Source organism: Ahaetulla prasina, chromosome 2, assembly GCF_028640845.1.
Source record: "Ahaetulla prasina isolate Xishuangbanna chromosome 2, ASM2864084v1, whole genome shotgun sequence".
NCBI classification, from domain to species: domain Eukaryota; kingdom Metazoa; phylum Chordata; class Lepidosauria; order Squamata; family Colubridae; genus Ahaetulla; species Ahaetulla prasina.
This window is the reverse complement of record NC_080540.1, coordinates 35,121,491-35,149,105: the sequence shown is the minus strand read 5'-3', so window position 1 is coordinate 35,149,105 and position 27,615 is coordinate 35,121,491. Positions and strand designations below refer to the sequence as shown.

Here is a 27,615-nt window from a genome sequence, read left to right as displayed (position 1 = left end):
TGTAAAAGCTTTTCAATTCCTTTTTAAAAATATCCCTCCCTTCCTTCTTGAGATCTGATTTTATCCTTCCAGCTAATACATCAACCATGGTGTATTCCGGACTTCACTAAATAGTTTTTTTTCTATGTTTTTAGTCTATTTGTAAAATCTGAGTGGCCCATATCTGCATATGTAATTACATTTTTCTTGCTGTAATTATCTACAACATGAAAGAGAAGGTAGAGGTGAAATTGTTGGGTTTATTATTCCCTTTGTAGAATCCCGTACTTTTATCAAAACCTTTGTCAGTATGTCCTTCTAAATTTTTATCCTCCTCTATATCTCTGTACTGTAATTATCTGTGAAGTTCATGGGCTCAGTCGTTGCCTTCCATAATTGTCATTTTTTATTAGGGGATTTTATCTGCTATCCATGACAGGCAATTTTTTTTATGATACAGTTTAAAATTTGGAAGGCAAAGACCATCTTTCTCTTCGGAATCTTGTACAATTTTTTCTTTGATCCTAGGTCAAAGAGCAAATCCATATGAGTTTACTGACCATTTCTTGTCATTCTTGTAGAGCAGTGGTGTCAAACTCGATTTCATCGAGAGCTGCATCACGCTTGTGTTTGACCTCGGAGGGCCGGGGTGGGCATGGCCAGCTCAGTGTCACTCGTGTCTGTGGCGCCTGTGGTGGTCCAAGCGCTCCGCCAGTGAAAACAAGCTCCCAAGCTCCATTTTCGGTTCCATGGCCTCCTGCAACCCTCTGCTAAAGAAAATGGAGCTCGGGAGGGCTGCTCTGTTTTTGCTGGCAGAAGCCACACAGACCGGTCTTTTGCTGTTTCCAGGGTGGCCCTGCGGGCTAGATCTAAGTACCCCATGGGCCAGATCTGGCCCCCAGGCCTTGAGTTTGACACCCCTGTTGTAGAGGTCTCTCTGAAATTCTGATTGGTACCATTTGGAATAAATAATAAAATTTTGACAACATATTTATTTTGATACAGGTGATCCTCACAACCTTCCATTTAATGATTGTTCAAAGTTACAAAGGCACTAAAAAAGTGACCATTTGTCACTCTTAGGACCATTGTAGCATCCCCATGGTCACGTGATCAAAATTCAGATGCTTGGCAACTGGCTCATATTTATGGTCATAAATATGAGCCAGTATCCCGAGGTCATGTGATCACCATTTGCTACCTTTTGACAAGCAAAGAGAATGGGGAAGCTAGATTCACTTTACAACTGTCTTCTAACTTAACAACTGCAGGGATTCACTTAACAACTGTGCCAAGAAAGGTTGTAAAATGGGGCAAAATTCACTTAACAACTGTCTCGCTTAGCAAAGGAAATTCTGAGTTCAACTTTAGTCGTAAGTTGAGGACTACCTGATTGTAATAGATCCTAGCCAGGATAACTTAGGTTCCTCCACCGTTCAATATCTTGTCACAGTTTGATCAAAGTTATTTTGATATATTTCTTGATTGCTGTCAACCTGTCAAGTGCAAATATTTCACTGAAAACCAGATTCTGTATTGCAAAACACTGATTTCTTTTATCTTGAAGTGGGGAGGGAACTGAAAGACTTCCTGCCCCCAGTTATTTTCGGGAAGGTGATTCAGGAAGGTGACAAAGCTCTTAAAATCTTAATGATGCTATTATCCATGGCAGCCAGCAGCATATGAGAACCAGGGAGAAGAATTAAAACATTATTTTTATTAGCAAAAATAATAACCTTTGATTTACTATTGAGAAATTAAATTTTTGAAAGGACATATAAAATTCAGTGATCCATCTCTGAGAGCTTAAGGAAAGAGGGCTGTATATATCATTTTCACAAGTTCTATATATTCCTTACTGCAACACCACTGAGTGCCAGGACCCAGATAGCACCTAAAGAAAAAGTACTATTATAGTAAGTTGTATACTAGGGATATGATTGATGATATAGAGATAGAAAGATATTTACAACAACAAAATATTTGTGAGCTTACAGAAAATCAAAGAGAAGAACTGAATCAATTAATTACTTCAGAGGAAATTTTGTTAGCAATTAAGCAACTTAAAATTGGTAAAGCACCAGGTACAGATGGCTTAACAGCTGTTTATTATAAAAATTTACAAAATGAGATGGTTGAACCACTTAAAGAGTTATTTAATAAAATTCAAATGGGAGGAGATGTTCCCCCTTCATGGAGGACAGCCTTTATTTCGCTAATACCGAAGGAAGATCGAGATGGTATTAAAGCAGAGAATTATAGGCCTATATCACTTTTAAATACTGATTATAAGATATTTGCCAAGATACTTGCTAATAGATTAATGCCAGTGATGAATCAAATAATTCATAATGATCAGTCAGGATTTATTAAGGGTAGGCAGATGAGATATAATGTGAGGCAAATTGTAAATTTACTTGAATATTTGGAAAGAAACAACCAAATCTCAGCGGCTTTTTTTTTTTGGATGCTGAAAAGCTTTTGATAGATTGGATTGGCAGTTTTGTTTAAAGTAATAGAAAAAATGCAATTTGGGGATTATTTTATCCACGCAATTAAGGCAATATATCAGAAGCAAACAGCACAAATAATAGTAAATGGTGGGTTAACAGAAACTTTTAAAATTGGGAAAGGGACGAGACAGGGATGTCCCCTGTCTCCATTACTTTTATTTTAACTTTAGAAATTCTTTTGAATAAAATCGTAGCTCCGATCAAATAAAGGGAATTAGAGTTAAACATCAAGATTACAGATTAAGAGCTTTCGCAGATGACTTGGTTGTTACTGTATCTCAACCAACATACTCAGCTACTGGTTTAAAAGATATAATTGGTCAGTATGGTAAAGTATCTGGATTTAAGGTGAATCAGCAAAAGACAAAGATGATAACTAAAAATATGAATATACAACAAAAAGAAGAGTTAGAAAGAATTACAGGTTTTGAAATCGTTAAAAAGGTTAAATATTTAGGAATATATATTACAGCTTCAAACGTCAAATTATATAAAAATAATTATGAGGTATTGTGGCAGAAGGTATGGAAAGAAATGGAGAGTTGGAAGAAGTTACAACTATCCTTGTTGGGAAGAATAGCGGCTATAAAAATGAATGTTTTGCCCAGGTTTCTTATTTTTTTTCAAATGATACCGGTGCTTAAGAATGATATTAAATTACAGGAATGGCAAAAGGGGGTTAATAACTTTGTATGGATGGGCAAAAAACCAAGAATAAAATTAAAAATAATGCAGGATACAAGGGAAAGGGGGGGTCTTAAAATGCCTAACTTGAAATTGTATTATGAAGCAGTTGTTTTATCATTAATTACTGATTGGATTAATTTAACTGAGGAAAGAGTTTTGAATATAGAAGGGTATGGGTTGTTATATGGCTGGCACGCCTATATATTATATGATAAGAAAGTAGATAAAATATTTAAAAATAATATAATTAGAAATGCATTATTGAGGGTTTGGAGGAAATATCAATATAAATTAGATGGAAAGATTCCAATATGGGCAATCCCGAGACACATGATAGAAAATATAAATATATATCAAAAGATGGAGGTAGTTACCTATAAAGAACTTCTTTGTATGGAAAAGGGGGAATTACAATTAAAATCCAGAGAAAAGATGGGGGAAGAAGGGAAAAATTATACATGGTTCCAATATGGACAATTACAAGCTAGATGGAAATTAGATCAAAAAATAGGTGTTAAGCAAACTGAGGATAATTTGTTAAAACAAATGAGAGATCAAGGCCAACAGCATATTAAGAGGTTGTATAATGTATTAGTAGAAATAGACTCAGAGTCCGAACTAGTTAAGGATTGTATGATTAAGTGGGCACAAAATTTTCAGCAACCAATAATGTTGGAAACTTGGGAAAGAATTTGGGTGAGGAATGTTAAATTTACACAAGCGCAAAATATGAGAGAAAATTTTATAGGATGTTTTATAGATGGCATTTAGACCCCAAAAGTTGTCATGTATGTATCCTAATGTACAGGCTAAATGTTGGAGATGCGATTGTGAAGATGCCACTTATTACCATATATGGTGGACTTGTAAAAAAGTTAAAGCATTTTGGATTAAAGTATGGTGGATCATGCAGAATATTTTGAAAAAGAAGATTAAGTTTACTCCAGTTCTTTCTACTAGGAATAATTATGGACTGTACAGCTATAGAGACTAAATTGATTTTGAACTTAATAACAGCCGCAAGACTTTTGATTGCTCAATATTGGAAGAAAGAAGAATTGCCTACAATTGAAGAATGGACACTCAAAGTATCAAATCTGGCAGAGATGGCAAATATCTCCGCTTACTTGAAAGACTATACACTAGAAAAATATATTTTAGAATGGAAAATGTGGATTGATTATATTCAAAATAAGTATCAGATAAAAAAATATCGAATAGCATATGAGTAAATTTAGGAAATATTTTGTATTAGATATATTTTTGAAGGAGAGGGGAATTGAGAGTGTGACTAAGTGTGGTGTGACTAGAGATTATAATTTAGGAATTATTTTAGATTATGATTGTTAGTTTTGATACCCTGCATTTTGTTCTGGGAAGTCGGGTGGGGGTGGGGGTAAGGAGGAGGGAATTGGGGGTTTGGTAGAGATGGAGTGATGGTTAATGTACAGGGATTATTGAAGATGTATAAATATAATTAATGTAGGGTCGGGTCTGCCCAGTTACCATTTTAGAACGGTGAGGAGGAGAAAAGAGAGTAGGAGGTAGGAAAGAGGAGAAGAGGAAGGAAGAGGGGTAGAAGAGGGAGAAGGAAGGTGTAGGGTGGAGGGAGGAGAGGATGTAGATAAGAGAAGGAGAGGAAGGTCTGGAAAGCAGAAGAAGGTAGAAGAGGGAAGAGTGTTAAAAAGGGGGGTGGTGACTGGGCAAGCCCGACTAATTGTATATAACTGTACATTGGATGAATTATTTGATATGATTGTAAAAATAAAACTTTTTATAAAAAAAAAAAAAGAAAAAGTACTATATACAGTATAGATGTCTAAAGAGCAAGTTCAATTCCAAGTTGAGGGTTTGAACCCCCAAAACAGTATCTGGCTACACCTAGCAAACCCCAACAGGACAAAACCAATCACAGTGCTTGTTTCTTAAAGGTCAATATAACATAAATCATCTTCTTCTGGACTTTTAAAGGTGATTTTCACGGTTACCTTGCATATCTTAAAAGCTACTATGACAAAGATATCCACAAATGGTTTACAATTTACAACCTTTGGTTTACAAGAAGCCCGGAATATAAAGAAATATAATTCACCGCTCACCTCTAATTTTTCATTAGGTGGAAAGAGGCCTTGCCCTATAAAAGGATCTTTTACAGTAACATCCTATAGGTGTATTTGTGAAAGAATATGATAGCAAAGCCCTAATCTTTTTAATGCTCAACCTTCTTTATCCTCTTTGTGGCCCATGTCCTAACATTCTGGTTTTATATTTATCCATCGATTTGCCACTCAATCTGAAAAGGAATACTATTGTAACAGAGTGTTACCAAAACAAAACAGAAATATTTCTAAATGGGTACCAGACTCATTCCCCTCACAATATTTCCAATCTGCATAATCAGATGTCCTCCAGAGGGTGTTGAATTATCAGATTACTCTATCCAGCATGCTTACTGGGGATGATGGGACTTGTAGTGAAGTACTGCTGGACTATTTTGTGAATTTCCATTCTTCGGTTGACGCTTTCCAAAAGTCAGAAAGCAAAATTGGAATTGATGCAAAGCACTTTTTCCAAGGTTAGGATGAGGCACCTCCTTCAGATTTGATGCCAGTCACCATTACCAAATTCCCCAATTCAGTTTTAATTATCATTACTTCTCCATCTTAAATACAATTCTACAAGAGAAGCCAAGCAAGGGATGTGTGTCTTCAGAAAACAAGGGGAAAAAAGAGATTACTCTTAATCCTTTTTTTGTTTGTTTGTTTATGCAAATTCTTGTGATTCACAGAAAGCTTTTGTTGATGTTGTTTTGTTTCTTTCCTAGTGCTTGTCATCTCTGACAACATTTCAGGGAGGAAAAAACTATTTAAATTAGTCTACATAAATTGGCTTTCAAGTACCTTGGAAGCAGAGAGAAATAAGGGGATTCTTCAGTGCTATCAGATTAATACATCTAAGAGAAGTAAGGTATTCATAGCAGTGTTAAGTTCAGATCTCAGCAGAAATCATCAAATATAACAATGCATTCACTTTCTGATCAAGTCGTCCACCCAACTATGTGAAGTTCCCGGTTAACAATCATTCATTCGCTGGCCATTCAAAGTTACAATGGCACTGAGCAAGTGGTACTTACAACCAGTCCTTGAAATTCCAGTCGTACCAATATTGCCATGGTCATTGGATGGCTGTCAACTACTTTGCACTAATTACATTTGAAGTGTGACCTTCCTTGAAACTTCCCATAAGCAAAGTCAATCAGGGATCTTGTACACAGTAATGTGTGCATGCCTGCAGCAACCCCCTGCTCACACTCTGTGAGCACAGGTGCACACACCTGTGCTTCAGCAGCCACCTACACACCGTCCTGCACCCAGCAACAGCCACTGCTGCCCGGCTGTGCTTGCACCACAACAGCCACTTACCCACTCACTGGCCTGTTTGTGAGCTGCCTGGAACTTTCTGCTGGCTTCCCCACTGACTTTGCATGTTGGAAGCAGGCGATCCTTGCTTAATAAACTCTATGCCTTGCTTAATAGCAATTTGGATTGTCAAGATTGCCTTTGCTAAGTGAATGACTTTCAGTGAGCAAATAGGAAATGACTTCTTATTGGGAGTGGAGAGACATTATGGCGAAAACAGCACCTGAATGCTACATTTTGGACCATCAAAATCTCTCTGGAGAAAGGACACATCTTGAGATCACCCATACATACTCTGGACAGCTATTTTTCATGAGTAGACAGAAAGGCTGAGATTTTTTATATTGGTATGTATACAGCAGGAGTTGTGGGATTCCATCAAGCTCATAGATGAACTTCACACCTGTTCATCACTCGGGACGACGTGGGAGGTTACTTCTTTTTCTTTTTTTTCTTTTCTCTCTTTTTTTTTTTTTTTTGCAATTTTTTAATATTTTCATCCTTTGTAGTTGATATTATTTTATCTTTGCAACTTTTAATAAAACTATTACAAAACAGAAAAGGAAAGTTTGTAATTGTTCAGCAACACGGTCATGTGACATCACCCTTTACGACCATGTTGCTAAGCGACAGAAATTCAGGTCCCAATTATCATTAAGTGAGAACTACCAGTACATAGGATAATCTGATGAAGCCGTTTAGAGCAGGGGTCTCCAACTTTGGCCACTTTAAGCCTGGTGGGCTTCAACTCCCAGAATTCTCCAGCTAGCTTTGCTTTGCTGGCTGGCTGGGGAAGCTTTGCTGGCTGGGGGATTCTGGGAGTTGAAGTCCACCAGGCTTAAAGTGGCCAAGGTTGGAGACCCCTGGTTTAGAGCACTTGGCTAGCTACATCTAGCTGCCTTCTGAATAGAACTTTGAAAGCTCAGAAAATGAACCTTCTCTTTCGTAAGCAATGGGCAGAACTAACCTTTGACCTATTCTTTAGATTAGTGTTTCTCAACCTTGGCAACTTGAAGATGCCCGGAATTCAATTCCCGGGGCTTTGCTGGCTGGGAATTCTGGGACTTGAAGTCCACCATTTTACCAAGGTTGAGAAGCGCTGCTTTCCATGATTGCAATTTACTCAGTATTTGGGGATGTGGAAAAAAAGGGAAATATCGGAGAATTATCTAAGATGTGAGATTGCTGATACAGAAAATACAAAGCAGAGATGCAGGATGGGGCTTCAAATCTAGCAACTGCTACATTACAAAGTTGGTAAAGTGGTGATAATATATTCAAAGACATATTTCAACTATGTAACATATTTGTTTAAACTCAATATTCAATATTGTAAAATGATTGCTATTTGTTAACAGCAACTCCTCAAAATGATAAAGTGAAATATTTCAGGATCTACTACTGGCTACATAAAGTAGAGCTACAATGCAACATCTTCAATACTCCATAAATGTTCAATTGCCAATGGCACTTTAATAGTTTGGCTAAATGTAATATTTGTAATATAGGCATTAAATTTACTATGGTAACTATAAATTGATTAGTGCTTAAGTAGAAATTCATGGTGATGCAATATCATTATTGGGTCTGCAAAAGTTAAAGAGTTTGTTTCTCTATAAAATAAAATGTGGATGAAAAGACCTGTGGATCTTTTTAAGATGGTAAAAAAAAATCATCATTTGCAATGATGGAAATGTATAAAATAAGTTACCCACTTAATATGAAGTAGCATTATCCATTGTTTGAAACCTCCCTAGTAAAATTATCTTACATACTATAAGGGTTTAGTTTGTTTTTTTTTACTTTCACTGCAATTTATCACAGTTACTTTTAATTAAAGAGAACAAATTTAAAAGTACTGTCTGCACAAAAAGATTTTCACCTTCCTAAGAAAGTTACACATTATCATACTGAACCGAAGAACAGATTTGAACTTCTCTGTCGGTTGGGGAAAAGATGTTTCAGCAAATCACCCACTTTTCTTCTGCCTGAGTCAATAAATAAGAGTTTATTAATCCTTAAATGCTGACCAGATAATTCAATCAATAAAAAAAAATGCAAGTGATAGAGAAGAACAAGATAATCTTACGAGATGCTCTTGGGTGTGCTTTTTATTCTGGCTGTCAAGAAGGACTACAGCGGGAATTGGTTTCTATTTACATGGCTTTTACATCAATAAAAAAAAAGTTTGAAAGACAATACTGACTGACAGATGCTAGCATTTTATTGTTCAGCCAATGCCGTCCTTGTGATCAGAATATAGCTGCCATGTGCATTATCAAAGGATTCAATCAATACACTGGATATTTTCTATAGAAAAAAGCCTGCATCCTAAGGTAAAGGTAAAGGTTCCCCTCGCACTTACGTGCTAGTCGTTGCTGACTCTAGGGGGCGGTGCTCATCTCCGTTTCAAAGCCGAAGAGCCAGCGCTGTCCAAAGACGTCTCCGTGGTCATGTGGCCGCCATGACTCAATGCCAAAGGCGCATGGAACGCTGTTACCTTCCCACTAAAGGTGGCCCCTATTTTTTCTACTTACATTTTTACGTGCTTTCGAAACTGCTGGGTTGGCAGAAGCTGGGACAAGTAACGGGAGCTCACCCCCTTATACGGCAGCACTAGGGATTCGAACCGCTGAGCTGCCGACTTTTCAATCGACAAGCTCAACATCCTAGCCCCTGAGCCACTGCATCCTAAATCCATCCAAATACAAAATATTAGCATATAGAAGCTTCTCTCAACTTTCTATTTTCAGATATATAGATTTTGCTAACTGAGGAATACAGTGAATAAAGGCCCAATATATAGGAAGAGCATCAAATTGGAGAAAAGCAGTATACGCTACAGTTAGTTTGACATTTTCTGGCTTGGCTATCAGAGTTTCATCCAGGACACAGCAATAAACATTTTTCTAGAAACAAAATCACCGCTCAGGAATTAGCCATGGAAGAATCAAGCATAAGACTCAGATAGATAGGTTGCTTTTATTGTAGATATCAAAAGTCTTACCATGAACATACGATTATTACAGAATCTAGCAATCCAGCATTGCCTATATAATAATTCCTTTCTTTCTCCTACCCTTATAGAACTTTTTCTCCTAATAGGGAAACAGATTTCTTGAGCTCATTTCCCAAAATATCCACTGTTTTGATAACTGTCCTGCCTGGATTCAGCCTCTTTTCATCTCTCCTAAGCAACTTCGATCTACACATCAGAAATTGGCAAAATATTGGGAAAACGTCAGTCTGCATGTTGACTTGTATGAAGGCTTGCTGTACAATGAAGGCTTGCTGTACTGAGACACCAAAAACATACTGGGTGCAATGTGATTTAATGCTAACCTGATGGGTTTGGTTTTGACAAGAGCATAGATTTGAAAATCAGTGTATCACGGTCCAAGGTCATTGGGTGTGGAAGCTAAGTTTTCCCATGGTTGAAAGTAAACAATACAGGTAGACCTTGACTTACCAACCACAACTGAACCCAATCTTTTCCTTGCTCAGCGATGTTAAATGAGTTTGCCCGTATTTTATGATCTTTTTCGCCAGAAAAAGCAAATCACTGCACTTGTTAAGTAAATCATGCTGTCTTTGAGCAAATCTCTCTCTTCCCTCCCCACCCTTGACTTTGCTTGTTGAAAGCTGGATGGGAAGGTTATAAGTGGTGATCACATGACCCAGGGACCTGTCATAAATACACCCCAGTTACTAGGTGCCCAAATTCTGATCATTGTGACTGTGAGGATGCTGCAATGATCATAAATGTGGAGAAAAAACGGTCAGAAGTCAACTTTTTTCAGTGTTATTGCAACTTTGAACAGTCACTAAACAAATGGCTGTAAGCCAAGGTCTAGCTGCAGTACATTAAGCTGTTCCAAAAAGAAGGCTAAATAAGAGAAAAAGCTTTTAAAAATTTGAACAGATTGTTATGAACAGAAGTCCCATTTGTTGTTCAGCAACACAGCAATCACTGATTTTTTTTCCATAAAGGGTATATATATTTACAGTAAAAAAAAATCTACTTATTTGAACCTTCTGAGAAATATATTCCTAAAGTATTTTGACTTGTTGGGCATGAAAAGCCTGCCATTGTGAATGATGAAAAAGATAAAGCAGATGATTTAATGTTATCCAAAAATGAGAAAAAAAACCTAGCGCAAATACATGAATTTCTGTATTTTAGTAGGAAGTTTGATAAAGATAGGAAACTGGATAAATTTTAACTATAAATGCTGGTAATCCATGATCTGTTGCAAGGAATATGTAGTTGTTGAAAGAAGCAAAATGGCTAGGTTTAAGAGTAGTGCTTATGCCCATTTTGTACCATGAAACATTTGAAAAAAATCTGAAAGGCAAAGATTATATTTACAAAGATTGAAAAGTACTGAGACATTCCATGAATAGAGTTGGTACAAAATACATTTTAGCTGTTTCTTTTTTCTTATCTCAGTACTTTAATTTTTTTTAGCTTACTTCTTGTCTGCATTGTACATAACACTCCTTATTCCAAAAGAGAATATGGGTTGCATTATAATAATTTTTCCTAGGAGGCTTTTTTTAAAAAAGAGACTTATTTCTATTTAAATCATGCCGAACTCATTTCCAACAACACCAGTCAAGACAATTAAACATATAATCTCAATAGAAGCAAGATAAACAATATTTAAAGTAAGTGTGTGTGTGTGTGTGTGTGTGTGTGTGTGTGTGTGCGCGCGCGCGCGTGTATTCCACTCCTTTGATATGGAAATTATTGTTTCATTTTGGCTCTCCTAGAATTTATAAAAAAATCAATCTCCTATAGGTTTTCCTTGAATAAACTTCATGAGACTTCATGTCTCATCCAATTTAACATACTACTCTAAAACAAACATACACGACTCCATTCCCCCATCCTCCAACAAACGTTTAAGGACACACTTATTTTGTGCCCTTGATCATAGCAACTTTTTCCTTGTCCACTCACAAGCACCCCTCAACCCATCTCACAAAGGATATGTAGTCCTTTACCTATAAATTAAAGATATGCCTATTTCAACTTCTCATTTTCATTGTAATTCCTAGTTCAATATATAAAGCAGTCTACCTGGATTTTGGCTATGGATCCTTCTTAGCAATAGTATTTAAGACTTATATACCGCTTCATAGTGCTTTACAGTTTATCCCTGTAAATCTGGGTCCTCATTTTACTGACCTCGGACGGATGGAAGCCTGAGTCAAGCTTGACACAATCAAAATCGAACTCCAGGCAATGGGTAGAGTTAGCCTGCAATACCACATTCTAACCACTACGCTACCATGGCTGTTATCTAGATCTGGGGCTACCAGAGGCCATCTAGATTCTCAATAGAAGCTGTGATGTAAATAAAGACTCCAAGGATATTACTTTTCTAGTAGAAACATATACTCCATGCATGAGCTATTGTCCATTCCCAGAGTTTTTTTTTCTTAATTGATTTCATTATTATAATACTGATTGCCAAGAGATGGTTTTATATGCACCACCCCTCCAATAAGAAAAAATCAGAATTAAAACTAGAGGTATTAAAAACTATCAAAATCAACAGAAATCCTATTTTGAAAAGAAGCCAATAGAGCTTAAACAGCTGATAAAGCTAATAAAGAGGTTAAGCCTCTCAACTCAACAGGGATTGCATGCCAAAGAATGGGGTGATTATAGAAAACTTGATCCTGAGTTGACAGGAGACAGGCTACAACACTTGTGAACTCTCCTCAGACAACCTTAGCGAGCAGGAAGAAGAATCATACGCATAAAGCCACCTGTATGCGTATCTCAAATGGACCTCAAATGGACAGCTAACATCAAAAACATCATTAAAAAAGGACAACAAAGAATGTTCTTTCTGCGCCAACTCAGTAAGCTCAAACTGCCCAAGGAGCTGCTTATCCAATTCTACAGAGGAATTATTGAGTCTGTCATTTGCACCTCTATAACTGTCTGGTTCGGTTCTGCAACCCAACAAGAAAAACACAGACTTCAAAGGATAATTAGAACTGCAGAAAAAATAATTGCTACCAACCTGCCTTCCACTGAGGACCTGTATACTGCACGAGTCAAAAAGAGGGCCGTGAAAATATTTACAGACCCCTCGCATCCTGGACATAAACTGTTTCAACTACTACCCTCAAAACGACGCTATAGAGCACTGCACACCAGAACAACTAGACACAAGAACAATTTTTTCCTGAAGGCCATCACTCTGCTAAACAAATAATTCCATCAACACTGTCAAACTATTTACTGAATCTGCACTACTATTAATCTTCTCATAGTTCCCATCACCAATCTCTTTCCATTTATGACTGTATGACTATAACTTGTTGCTGGCAATCCTTATGATTTATATTGATATACTGACCATCAATTGTGTTGTAAATGTTGTACCTTGATGAACGTATCTTTTCTTTTATGTACACTGAGAGCATATGCACCAAGACAAATTCCTTGTGTGTCCAATCACACTTGGCCAATAAAATTCTATTCTATTCTATTCTATTCTTTGTGAAAATAGCTTGGTTTCAAATTACAAAACTCTTGATGGTAATATTCAGCATTTTGCATTTCACCTGGAAGAAAACTGTTGCCAATGCATTGTTTTTAGCACAACTGTCACATGGTCTCTGAGTACCCTTAGAATCAAGTTGCCTACTGATTTCTAAACTGAAATAAACTAAAGTTTTAGATCTAGACCAAGAGTGTCAAACTCGGTTTCATTGAGGGCCGCATCAGGGTTGTATTTGATCTCGGGGGGGTGGGGGGAGGAGATGGCCAGAGTGGGCGTGGCCAGCTCGACATCACTCGTGTGACTAAATGCCACTTTTTGCTAGCAGTTTATTTTGCTAGCACTCTACCAGCGAAAATGGAGCTCATGGGCAGCACGCAACCCTCCCGGGGTCTATTTTCGGCTGCAATGGCCTCCTGCAGCCCTCTGCCAGCAAAAATGGAGCCTCCATTTTCGCTGGCAGAGGTACCACAGGCTGGTCCTTCACTGTTTCCAGGGCAGCCCCATTGGCCAGATCTAAATACACCGTGGGCCGGATGCAGGCTTTGAGTTTGACACCCCTGATCTAGACACAAACCAACTCTCATAGGCAGTCATACTAATCAAGTTAGAAGTTATCAGCATCCATGTGAACAATGTTAAGTTTACTTCTCTCTCAACTAACAATCTGGTAATTCTTACACTTAAGCACATTAACAGAAGATTAACAAAATATATAAGCCACTTCTGTCTCTTTCATCAGTCTGGGAAAATAGGGAGATTTGGACCAAAATTCTAATACTAATATATTTTTCCTGGAAAAAAATCCCCCCCCCTTTTCTGGAATTGTAACCCTTCACAACAAAGCATTTCAGTTTTTTGTGCCCAAGTCTCAATGTATTAATTTCCTTCCAACCCATTATCACCTCCAGGCAAGCCAGGTGGCAGTTAAGAAGCAAAAGAGAAGGAAGGAAATCATATTATTAGAAAAGATATTGCTGAAGGAATCTGGTAACATTTCAATGTTTTTTTAAATACTCATTTTATTTATATCCCACCTTTATTATTTTACTTGCGTATTGATACCAACTAATCCTGACCCTTTTGATAATTTGTCCCACCAGATTCTTGTTGGTACTGTAAAGCAATGGAGGCAGAGTGGAATCTTAAGGGACATTATATCATAACATAAAAATTGTTTCAAGGAGCAAGTTTTTTTCCAAGCAACACTATCTGAAATTCACATAAGAGAGGCAGAATCACTGCAAAGCAGGTCTCTTATTCCCAGATCTCATGAACAATCCAGAAGGATATCGTGGTTGAGGGTATCAGAGCTTGCCAAGTGATGAAGAAAAACTAAAAAAAAAAAACCCTCACATTCCTTTTTGTAAATCTCCTAAGAAGATGATACGCTAGGTCAACAAATAGACCTTAAATCCGAAAACCTACTTTGAAGCCATTCTGAAATAGGTCAAAATAATTTGATTTTTCAAATTTGTATTTACACACCCTGGCAAAGCCACCTGCTTCCTCCTGGTTTGTATGTAGTTGAGAAGCCACTACTATTCTCTTCCAACCACAGATTAAAGACTGGCCTTCTTTAGAAAAATCCCCAAAGCTTTAACCAAAGACTATCTACTATTGACCTCACCCCATTCCTAAGAGGTCTGTAAGGGGCGTGCATAAGAACACCAGCGTGCCTACCATTCCTGTCCTAATGTTCCCCTTGATTGTATCCAACTCGTATAACTATTTCATGCTTATACTTATATATATGCTTATATGTCGTATAGTTATTTCATGCTTATGCTTATATACAGTATACTGTTGTGACAAAATAAATAAATAAATAAATAAATAAATAAATAAATAAATAAATAAATAAATAAATAAATAAATAAATAAATAAATAAATATAGGTAGTTCTCATCAGTTTGGGGCAAGGTTCAGGTCAGCAGGACAGAAGCAGCACAAATAATTGGTAGAGCTGTGAATATGTTCATCTGTGTGGTGGACAGCAGTGGGTTTCACATTTTGTTGCTACCGGTTCACCCCGCATGCACCCCTTCCGCGCATACGTCCAGCCTTCCATGCATGCGCTTTGCTCACGTGAGCACCTTCTGCACATGCACCCAGCCTCAAAACTGTGCCTAAATAGGATGGCATAGAGTCAGGGCAAGTGGGCAGGTCCACCAGCGATCTCCTCTACTGGTTCACCTAAACCAGTACGAACCGTCTGAATACCACCTCTGGTGGTGGACTGATGTGGAGGTCAGTAGTGGAATGCAACTACAATTTCATCCTGGACCATGCTGCCTAGTTGTGGAAAACCTTCTGGAAGCCACTGATGGTCTGGGGAGCAGCTGTTTTTTTACTCTAATTGACAAGCAACATCTGGCTGGAGATTGAAGGTATATCAGTTCAATGGAGGAAGCAGCTAGACAACTGTGGTACTGATGCATCCCTCCATTTTGAGCTGACACTTGGGACAGAGAGGTGGCTAATTGGATTAGGCTGACACACTGGACTAAATTTCCAGTGGCATCCTGGAAAAGGGGCCCCCGGTGAAATGGAAGATTTCCATAATAGCTCAGGCTGTTAGAAGCCTGTTATTAGAACACAGCAGCCTGCAATTACTGCAGGTTCAAGCCCGGCCCGAGGTTGACTCAGCCTTCCATCCTTTATAAGGTAGGTAAAATGAGGACCCAGATTGTTGGGGGGGCAATAAGTTGACTTTGTAAATATACAAATAGAATGAGACTATTGCCTTATACACTGTAAGCTGCCCTGAGTCTTCGGAGAAGGGCGGGATATAAATGTAAATTAAAAAAAAAAAAGATTTGGATGTCCAGTTGGAAACAAGAGCGGGAAAAGGTTGGTGGCCCTGTGACCAACCCACTGTTTAATTGGATCCAGGCTTCAACAACAATTTCTGCAGGGTCTTTGTCTTCCTCTTGGGACTCTGAACTTGGAAGGACGAAGAATTTGCAAATCCTACAAATGCAAATGGACCCAAAGAACAACAAAACTCCTGTCTCTCCAATATCTCCCAACAGAGGGTAAGCAGACAGCAATATTTCAAGTCACCTCAGTTCCACAACCAACATCACCATAATCCTATTTGGACACTCTTCCTGAACTACTAGGCATCACCATAATTGACTCTGTGTCATTGTTGACGTTCAAAATAGGCTGCATGTAAACGATTCTACCTGTGAAAAAACCTGCAATCCTAAATTACAAGAAGCCACTATAATTGAAGAGTCTGATAACAGAAGGAGGCAGAGGTTTGGGGTAGTTGCCTCACCACCGAAAACATCACAATAAATTAAACTTGCAATCAGAATATTCTGATTGCAAGCTTAATATTCTAGGGAACATTCTTTTTCTGCTTCACAGCACAAAACTTTAAATGGGCTATGTGATCTACCCTATGAGATTTGAGTCAAATTTTCCTCCACCTGCACTTGGGCTTCTAAAGTTCATTTATCTGCTCTAGGACCATTTCTGATCAGAAAGGAAGCTTAGTATGCCAAGAGTCCTATCAGGTCCCCAGTTCCTGTTATGAAACAGCAATGGCTAGAGTCACTGGTGGGACAAACGTTGACTTCTAGAAATCCATAAGGATTCAATGATCTTTTGGAGCAAATTATGCACAAGATCCATTGCCCCTGCAGAGATTAGATGTAAACACTAATCTTTTCACAATAACGGGAAAATTTAAAACATTGCCTTCTTCTTAATCAGAAGTATTTGATCTTCTGTATCTGTATATTGATCCTGTGACCCATTGTTTCGATGACAGCTATCTAAAGTTGTCATGGCACTATGTGATAGCAGACACTGGCCAATGAAAAAGTTAATTATAAATACTAATAACGATATTTTCTAATTTTATTCATTTTTAATTTGGTTATTTCAAAAGGCTACTCTTTTCCACCCAGATTACAGCACAGCATTCTTTATTAACAATTATAACAGAAGGTGGAAGGAAGAACCAAAAAAAGTTCTCTGCAAACTCAAAATTAAAAAGAAAGTGAATAATAATATATTAAATTACCTTTTCCCCTTTTAAAAAAATTTCAGCGCCAATGGATGATATGCATATAAAATTCCATTAATATCTAAGCTTCTTCACAGTAATTAACAACTTCACAATCACCTTAACAAGGATAAGTCGATATGCTTCAACACAACTCAGCAAGGTGTTATTTACTTTGGAGGAAGAAAGGAATTATATGAAAGAAAATGGCCTATTATAGCTGTTGGCATCCTTGAATCTTAACTGAAAGTGATGAATTTATTTTCAAAGTATATGGCTATTTTTTTCTTTTCTTTTTAAAAAGAATATCTGTGTGATTGAGGTTATTAATTCAGCACAGCTTCTCTTTCATGAATTCCCAAAGTTTCACTATATACAGTAAGTAAATGACTGTGCCAATTCTAGGTGCCATATTTTAAGAATTCAAACAAATTGAGAATGGGTTGATAGAACAGAGACTTGAAACTAAGCCCCACAAGGTTAAATTTGGCAAACTCGTATGTAGAGTCTTGGAGTTGAGAATAGAGGGACATATAAAAATACCTGAAGGCAAACCATGAATCATTGATCATTGTCAAGTTACAATTGAATATTAGGAAAAAATACTAAATAGTAAGAATAGTTTGGCAGTACGTCAATATGTGATAAGGTCCCCTAATAGAATAACAGAGTTGGAAGGGACCTTTGAGATCTTCTAGTCCAACCCACTGTTCAGGCAGGAAACCCTATACCATTTCAGGAAAAATGATTGTCCAATCTCTTCTTAACATTTTCCAGTATTGGAGCATTCACAACTTCTGGAGGCAAGTTATTCCTCTGGTTAATTGTTCTTACTGTCAGGAAATTGTTTCTTAATTCTTGTTTGGTTCTCTCCTTGATTAGTTTCCCTCCATTGCTTTTTGTCCTGCCTTTGGGTGAACAGTTTGATCCCCTCTTCTTTGTTGCAGCCCCTTAGATATTGGAATACTGTTATCCTGTCATCCCTATTCCTTCTTTTCATTAAACTAGCTTTAGCTCAGTTTAGACCTAGTTTAGATCTAGACCCAGGCTAGACATATTTCTGCACAGTCCAGAAAGCCACCTGACATGCTCAGAACAGAAACTGAACCCAGGAGTCATTTCTATGTTTTTATAATTCTTAGAATCTGCATTGCGTTCAAAGAGACTTACTTCCACATAAATGTTCGTTTCAGCCTAAATAATTTGTTTTCGCTGCTTCTTGATGAAAGGATTTCCAAGGCAGTACACAAAAGCATAAAAGTATGGTTTAAAATATTCAACAGACTTTAGCCAGGCACTGCAATCATACCATACAAATATGAATATGTAACGCATCCTAAAATATTAATTTAACGCTGAAGGCTCTATACCATTGGAAAACAAGGCAAGAGATTAAAGAAGCATCTCTAAGTGGTACTTTAATTTTACTTGCTGTATCCAGCTGCTCTACTAACAGACTGAATGCTGGACTGAGATGTCTAAGTCATTGAGTAAATCTGCCTACAGGTGGATCCATAAAAGAGAAAGGAGAGACTGCCAGCATATTAACATTTTGTTAATATGCGTTCCCACAAAACTGCTGATAAAGTATAAACCACTTTCAATACACTGTCTACATTCAATAATAATAATAATAATAATACATACAACAACAGCTTATGCAGTACAATCAACTCCAGTGGGTTACTTTTGGCAAAATGTTTCCTAGTGTGAATTAGTCCTTTTTGATGGTTTCTGAAAAGGAGACCATAAAAAAAAAGAATCCACACATGCTGTGTTCAATGGAGTGTGTATCTCCATTGGTTTGTCCTCCGTGACAGACTTGAGCCAGATCCGATAGACTGCCTAATAACACTGTAATGCTGCCAGTTTTAAGAAGAATGGAACACCAAAGCTGTAGGTGATGAGGGAATGAACAATCAACCGAAACAAAAGTAATAAAAGTAGTATTGGAAACCATTAAGGGGACCCCAAGATCTCTTTATTGCTCCTTTTAAAAGAAGAAGAAGAAATCTGTTCCAAATGCTTTAGCATCATTAACCAGTGATATTTAGAAATGTAGGCTCTGAGTAGGTGGCATTGTCTCATTTAACACAACAGAGTAACATAATAGGCAGAGTAAACTTCCTAGGAGAGTTAGCTTGACACAGAGGTATAAAACTGATTTTCCCTCTGCTGTTTTTGAACAATTAGAAATGACAAGCATTGATGATATGTCCAAGGAGCTGTCAAAGAACAGAGTGGTAAAACGTGACCTGTGGTTAACTCATAGAGAAATGCAAATGAAAATACATCTATGCACAAAAACAAAAAAGAGAGGAATAATATGTCTTTAAAAAAACCTATTATGTTATTTTTAACATTTGAAAACATAGAAGCAACGCCTCAAACTGTACTTTAAAATTACTGGAATATATATGTCTTTTCCTTTAAAAAATTGGATCTACCAGTTCTGTGCTGTTGCATTCTCTCTGCTTGTGAGAGAAATTATACAAACTTTCAAAAGACGTGGAACATGTTGGACTTACTTTCTTCTTCAAAAAGTGACAGCTACATTTCCAGCTAAACATATCTGAACTCTTATCAAGTTCAGATCCAATGTTTGATCCAATGTTCCCCATAGGCATTAAATAAAATTAAAAACACCCCCAAATTAAATTCAATTCCTGAGGATTACAGGGGCATAACCATGAAGGCTTGCTGTTGTTGATTATTATTATTATTTTTATAAGTAACCCTACTACTAAATTAGGCCATTCATAAACCACAAATCTGTTGAGTATGAAAGAAGACATTTCCTTTATGTTCTGTACACAAATTGTAAGGAGGAAAGGTGCGGATCTTTTGAAGGAAACTTGATGATTATAGCCTACTTATAATGGCAAGATCCCAGTGACCCATTTCCTATTTCAACAGACATGAGCTATGCACTGTTTTGTTAAGTGGAGAATGTACAATAAAGCATCTTCTCCACCATCAGCCTCGCCCTTCACATCCTGAAACCCAGTATTTTTAGAACTGTACCGTAGTGGCCAAAATTGTGGAAACCTTTTGGGAAAAGTGTATTTTTGAGGTTTGATGGCTAATACCATCACTTTTTTGGGGGGAGTAGTACCATAAAATTATATATCAATTGAAAGATAATTTAATCAAGAATGTAATGCTTTTCAACCTTTGTTTGAGAGATAAAAGTGGCTTTTTTCGTAGAATTCTAGATTTTAGGCCAAATTCCTGCAGTCTGCGCTGAACAGTCCTTGCACTCAACTTCACATTGCATTGCGCCATTTCATCTTGTATGCACTAAGATGATTTTCTTCTGTCACATAGGCACAGTCTCTTAATTCTTCTATCATCACTTGCTGTTGTGCACCTTTTCCTGCCTTTACCAGTGTGGTTTTGTAATGACTGAGTCTCATACCTCTTAAAACCTTAGAAATACCATCTTTGGTTAAGTTTCCAACAATTTTTCTTTTAATTTCTTTACAACTGTAGCTTTGTTCACTTAATTATACTATTTGCCATCACTTTCTGGGCGACCAGTCAATTTTTTGCACCATTACTTTTATTTTATTACGTTTTATAAGCTCACTAAATGAAAGAACACAAGAAAACCCAACCAACTTGATAACGATCACATAACACACTGACAAATGTCCTCCTCTGAGCGTCAATACATGATATCAATAACTGAATCCTACTGTGATCTGATTGGCTCATTGCCAAAACAAGATGACACCTTATTGGCTCTAAATACACATGCTCATTGGCTACAATCTGATGAAGGAAAGCTATCTGACATCAACCTAAGAAAGTTGTGCTTCCTTTTACTGGTTATCTGGCTATAACATTTCATAGAATACAGACAATTGAACAAACGTTGTTGCATTACATTCTTGATTAAATTATATTTCCATTGATATATAATTTTATGGCACTACTGCAAAAAAAGCTGTGTTATTAGCCATCAAACCTCAAAAATACACTTTCCCCAAAAGGTTTTCACAATTTTGGTCACTACTAAGTAACCAGAGTCACTTGGTTGTAACCAGAGTCACTTGGTTGATATGGACGGCCATAGAAATTAATTAATTAATTAATTAGTAATACAGGTAAAACACTACCTGTATTTTAATTAATTAATTAAATAAATAAAATATAGGTAGTCCTAAACTTACAACCACAACTGAGCCCAACATTTCTGTTGTTTAGTGAGATGTTTGTTAAGTGAGTTTTTGCTCCACTTTACGCCTTTTCTTGTTGCAGTTGTTAAGGGAATCAGTGCCGTGGATAAATTAATAACCTGGTTGTTAAGTGAAATCTGGCTTCCCCATTGACTTTGCTTGTCGGAAGGTTGTAAAAGGGGATCATATGACCCTGGGACACAGCAAAGGTCATAAATATGAACCAGCCGCCAAGCATCTGAATATTGATGACATGGTCATGGGGATACTACAACAGTCGTAACTATGAAAACAGTCCTAAGTCACTTTTTTTCAGTGCCGTTGTAACTTTGAACAATCACCAAACTAACTGTTGTAAGTTGAGGACTATGTGTTGTTGCTTATTTTATGCAACTACCGACAAAGGAGAATCTCTGTAGCTTGGGGTTCTAATGAGGGGTCCTTGGTGCTCTCTGAGCTTGCTTGTTTTCTTGCCAACATTTCATTATCCAAACTAAGTAACATACCAGCATCACTAGAACACCACTGGCACTGATGATGTTACCTAGTTTGGATAATGAAATGTCTGCAAGAAAACAACCAAACTCAGAAAGCACCAAGGACCACTCTCCTTAATGCAACTATTTAAGGGATCACATTAAAATGCCATTGTTCCAAATGTAGACGATCAAATGCTCTGTTATGCCAAAGGTGGTGATTTACGGTGGCAAGCTCTCTTGTGATAAGAACACAGTATACCACAATGACTATTGTAATTGCCACTAATGAAACCACACAACTAAAAGCTGGAGTCAGTTACACAAGTTCATTTATTTAAAAAAATGTCCATCAACCAACCCCTGGAAGATAGGATTATATAGTGATATTCTGGGTAACCCCATTGGAATTCTTTCTCCGGAACATGACAATTAGTTTAAAAATAGTACTTAGACTTATATACTGTTGCACAGTGCTTTACAGCCCACTCTGAGCGGTTTACAGAGTCAACCTATTGCCCTCAACAATTTGAGTCCGCATTTGACAGACCTCGGAAGGGTAAAAGGCTGAATCAACCTTGAGCTGGGCAGGATCGAACTCCTGGTTGTGAGCAGAATTAGTCTGCAATACTGCATTCTAACCACTGCGCCACCCCATAAATAAGACAAAAGTGGAAAATGGCACTGTGATCCTTTTGTTATATCTTGAAAACCAGACTACACAAAAAAATGCTGCTCTGCCACCAGGTAGGGTAGCCATTCTTGGGGGAGTGAATGATGGGGAAGGGTTTTTTCCCCTTATCTGCCTCTCTCTCTCACCCCTCACTGCCTCCCATCATGGCGATCCCTGTTTTTATTTCTATGCTTTTTACTGCACTCTCTGAGCAGTTCACAATGTCAGCACACAGGTAAAAATCATCTCTTATTCTGATTACAGAAAGAAAGCTCCTTTTTCTATTATCCAGTCTTTTTTTTTAATTCATCAACATCACATATCATAAGATTTTTGTTAAAAAAATTCTGTTTCATACAAAAAGGCTCTAAGCTGTTTCTAGTCAGGCATAAATGTAGACATTGTTTTTCTTGCCAACATTTCATTATCCAAACTAAGTAACATACCAGCATCACTAGAACACCACTGGCACTGATGATGTTACCTAGTTTGGATAATGAAATGTCTGCAAGAAAACAACCAAACTCAGAAAGCACCAAGGACCACTCTCCTTAATGCAACTATTTAAGGGATCACATTAAAATGCCATTGTTCCAAATGTAGACGATCAAATGCTCTGTTATGCCAAAGGTGGTGATTTACGGTGGCAAGCTCTCTTGTGATAAGAACACAGTATAGCACAATGACTATTGTAATTGCCACTAATGAAACCACACAACTAAAAGCTGGAGTCAGTTACACAAGTTCATTTATTTAAAAAAATGTCCATCAACCAACCCCTGGAAGATAGGATTATATAGTGATATTCTGGGTAACCCCATTGGAATTCTTTCTCCGGAACATGACAATTAGTTTAAAAATAGTACTTAGACTTATATACTGTTGCACAGTGCTTTACAGCCCACTCTGAGCGGTTTACAGAATCAACCTATTGCCCTCAACAATTTGAGTCCGCATTTGACAGACCTCGGAAGGGTAAAAGGCTGAATCAACCTTGAGCTGGGCAGGATCGAACTCCTGGTTGTGAGCAGAATTAGTCTGCAATACTGCATTCTAACCACTGCGCCACCCCATAAATAAGACAAAAGTGGAAAATGGCACTGTGATCCTTTTGTTATATCTTGAAAACCAGACTACACAAAAAAATGCTGCTCTGCCACCAGGTAGGGTAGCCATTCTTGGGGGAGTGAATGATGGGGAAGGGTTTTTTCCCCTTATCTGCCTCTCTCTCTCACCCCTCACTGCCTCCCATCATGGCGATCCCTGTTTTTATTTCTATGCTTTTTACTGCACTCTCTGAGCAGTTCACAATGTCAGCACACAGGTAAAAATCATCTCTTATTCTGATTACAGAAAGAAAGCTCCTTTTTCTATTATCCAGTCTTTTTTTTTAATTCATCAACATCACATATCATAAGATTTTTGTTAAAAAAATTCTGTTTCATACAAAAAGGCTCTAAGCTGTTTCTAGTCAGGCATAAATGTAGACATTGTTTTTTTCTTGGTTCAAACACTGTAAATTAATTTACCAATCTCCACCAATTCCACCATCTTCCCTAATTATTCCTCAATTGTGGGGAGTGCTGTTTTTCAAAGATCTCTTAATGAATGGCTTAATTACTCACTTAAGAAATAACTGTCCATATCATTGTCTGCCATGTTTTGGCAACATCCTTATCATAAGGTAAAGGTAAAGGTTCCCCTTGCACATATGTGCTAGTCGTTCCCGACTCTAGGGGGTGGTGCTCATCTCCGTTTCAAAGCCGAAGAGTCAGCGCTGTCTGAAGACGTCTCCGTGGTCATGTGGCTAGCATGACTCAATGCCAAAGGCGCACGGAACACTGTTACCTTCCCACCAAGGTGATCCCTATTTTTTCTACTTGCATTTTTACGTGCTTTCAAAATTGCTAGGTTCGCAGAAGCTGGGACAAGTAACAGGAGCTCACCCCTTTACACGGCAGCACTAGGGATTCGAACCGCTGAGCTGCTGACTTTTCGATCAACAAGCTCAACGTCCTAGCCCCTGAGCCACCGCATCCCCTTCTCCTTGTCATAGTGAATGGTAATATCAAATCACTATAAATTCCAATACATTCATTCTAGTATTATATACAACTCAGATAACTTCCCTTAAAACAAATTGCAATTCACTTAAGATTATCGAATTATCATTTCAGTCAATCTCATCAGAATGGTCAACTCAAGTTGGATAATGCACCTACATTTCTTTTCTTTTTTTCATTCCTTATATTATAAGGGGGACAATTTCCTACTGTACCTGAACAAAATATGCTCAATATTTTTGCTGTATCCTGGCACTTTTTAAAAAATAAATTATTATTTTCTTTCTCTCTCCCTCTCTCTGCCCCCCTCCCTCTCTCTCCCTCCTCATGTACAATTGCAACAGCTAAAAAGGAAATCAATAAAATCTGGATATTTTGGTTCCAAAGAAAATAAATATTATTTCGAACAGCAATTGAGTTTCCTTCCCAAATTCCTTCCTCTATAAGACAATCTATGGCCATATGGCTCTTGTCTCATAACAATTTATAGAAAAGCAATTTTTGTCTACAAATAGACAAAAGCTAAATTTCATAAAACTATAATTTAAAACAACAAATAAACCAGAAGAAAAGTTATCCTTCACAAAAATATATACCAGTGGTATCAATCTTGTTGGTCTGTGGCATGTATCCTTAATTCCCAACCATTTAGTTTGAAATTGTAGCATCCCTAATTTAAATAATAAAATTAATTTTGTGTACCCAAATAAACAGCAAAAACATGCCATCTGAATTCTTATAAAGAAAGTTCCATTTTGTAATTTCTAGAAGTGGCCTGAAATACAAAATCGTTAAAAAGCCATTAACTAACCAGGTAAATTGGTCGGCAGATCAATATTACTAAATAATACATTGAACATTAATCAGTTTAAGCACTGAAAGAGGGGATAGTAAAATAATGTTTACAACAGAGATCATGCTTACTTAGTAAAGTGATGAACCAAAAGAAGAAAAAGGAGGAATCTTGCTAAAACGTATTAGAGAAAAATATAACTGTGGATAATTTCACAGTGTCTGAGCATATTTGTTTTTTAACAGAGAAAGTATTAATGTGTTGTTTGTGAACAATCTAGAAAAACAAAGAGTTAGATTCAAAATGCCCATCATACAGAACTGGAATATTGTTTTGTTATTGGTTTATATCAAACAATGATCTAATAGTATATTGAGGGATGACTCATGGCAATACACCATGGGAAAAAGTACCCTATTTTCCCAAAAATAAGACCCTGTCTTATTTTTGGGGAGATCTTATTATTTTTGGGCGCGTGGAGCAAGACAGGGCTCTTGCCTTCTTACCTGATTTCCAGCTCTGTCTTCCTAACTATAACCGGAGGAAATGGCGGGGACCAGCTGTGCATGCGGTTAAATATTTTCGAGGATGGCTTATTTTCAGGAGAGGGCTTATTTTCAGGGGAGGGCTTATTTTCAGGGGAGGGCTTATTTTCAGGAAAACACAGTAAAAAAAATTGTCCAAATATTTTTTTTTTCCAATTAATTTTTGCTAAAGAGACCTTTCAAAGTATTAGAAAATATTGGTGGAAAGTGTGCACAAAATAATTGGCTGCAAGTTGACCAATGAAACCAAGGCAAACAAAAGAACTTTATCTTCGTGTCCGCAGTATTATACATCTTTTTAGTTAAAAATAACCCTAGGAATAGAAATTACTCTATGTACATATGTATGTGATATAAAGTACAATAATAATGAAGAGCTTCCTTACCAGAATTCAACTTTACCATCACTGTCTGTCAAAATGACAACCTTCACTTTTCCCTTCTTTGAAACTGATGGGTCAGAGTGAAAAATACTGGTCTATTGTACTCTTACGGAGGCAGATATATGAAGATGAATTTTACATTAATTGAGTCATCACTGTGGGCTTCTGACATTCAGCCATTTTAAATTGTTTTTATGCAATTGTACTACTCCGTATTTCATCCTGGTAGCAGACAATTCCAGGATACATTTTTTTTTTCATGGCTTTAAATCAAAACAAGCAAGACAGTAAGAATCAGTGAACATTTTCTTTTAAATATTTATGGAAAATCAGAAGTCTTTGTAATAAATGAAAAGCTAATTAGAGAGAGAGTGTGCAGTATCAGGAAAGTCCATGACCTTCTCTCTCTTATTTTCTTTGAGGGCCCTGACCTGTTCGATGACCTTTTTTTTTTTACCATCACAGAGAAATTGTGGTAGCACCCTGGAAGAAAAGAGAGAGGAAGAAAGGAGATGAACCAAAGAGTGGGGGGCAGAAGCTGATTGAGCATTTTAGCTGGAATGTGGAATCTTCGATGAAACCCAAGAACATTAGTCGTTACCCTCAAACCCTAGAGCCTGTGCTACTAGCAGATCACAGAACCAGAGTAGCAGTGACAGGAGCTGTTATCTAGAATAGGGGTCTCCAACCTTGGCAACTTTAAGCCTGGTGGACTTCAACTCCCAGAATTCTGAGAGTTGAAGTCCCCCAGCCTTAAAGTTGCCAAGGTTGGAGACCCCTGATCTAGAAAGCTAAAGCTGAATCAAAACAGCCCTGCCACAGTCAAAGAGCTGCAGCAGTGTGGGAGCAAATATAACAACAATTAATATGATCAGAACAATTCTTGTTTCCTCAAAACATCTGGCTTGGTCCTGCTAGCCACTGTCACATTTGCTCCTACAGCTTTTCTAGAGCAATGACAAAGCAAAAAGAAACATTAGCGAGAGGGTCCTGGGGGTTGATCTCCTGCCCCCATCCAAAGCGTAGGCAATAGTAGAAGTCACTGAGAGTCATCACCATCCCAATGCAGCCACTGACCTGAAGACACGGTGAGCAAGAGAGGTCTGGCCACCCGTTTCAAGAACCATCAAGCAAAGTTAGAACAAGCTAAAGTAGAACATACTGTAAAAAGCAAATGGGTAACACACACACAAATGTAAATTTGCAAGAAAGAGAATTGTTTTGCCTCCCAACTGACTGTGTCACCATCCCTCCCCAAGTCAAACCCACAATATCAAGGCTACTAGGCTATTACCCAAACACTCAAATCCCCCCTTCCCTGTCCTTTTCCAGATCTACTTCTGCCTATTCATGAAAATCGG

The 27,615-nt window shown here is 37.5% G+C and overlaps 1 protein-coding gene across 3 annotated transcripts in view; it reads right to left on the bottom strand.

The window, feature by feature from the left end:
* Nucleotides 1-27,615, bottom strand: part of PTPRG (protein tyrosine phosphatase receptor type G) — a 783,870-nt gene that overhangs the window by 550,911 nt on the left and 205,344 nt on the right. The window lies entirely within an intron of this gene.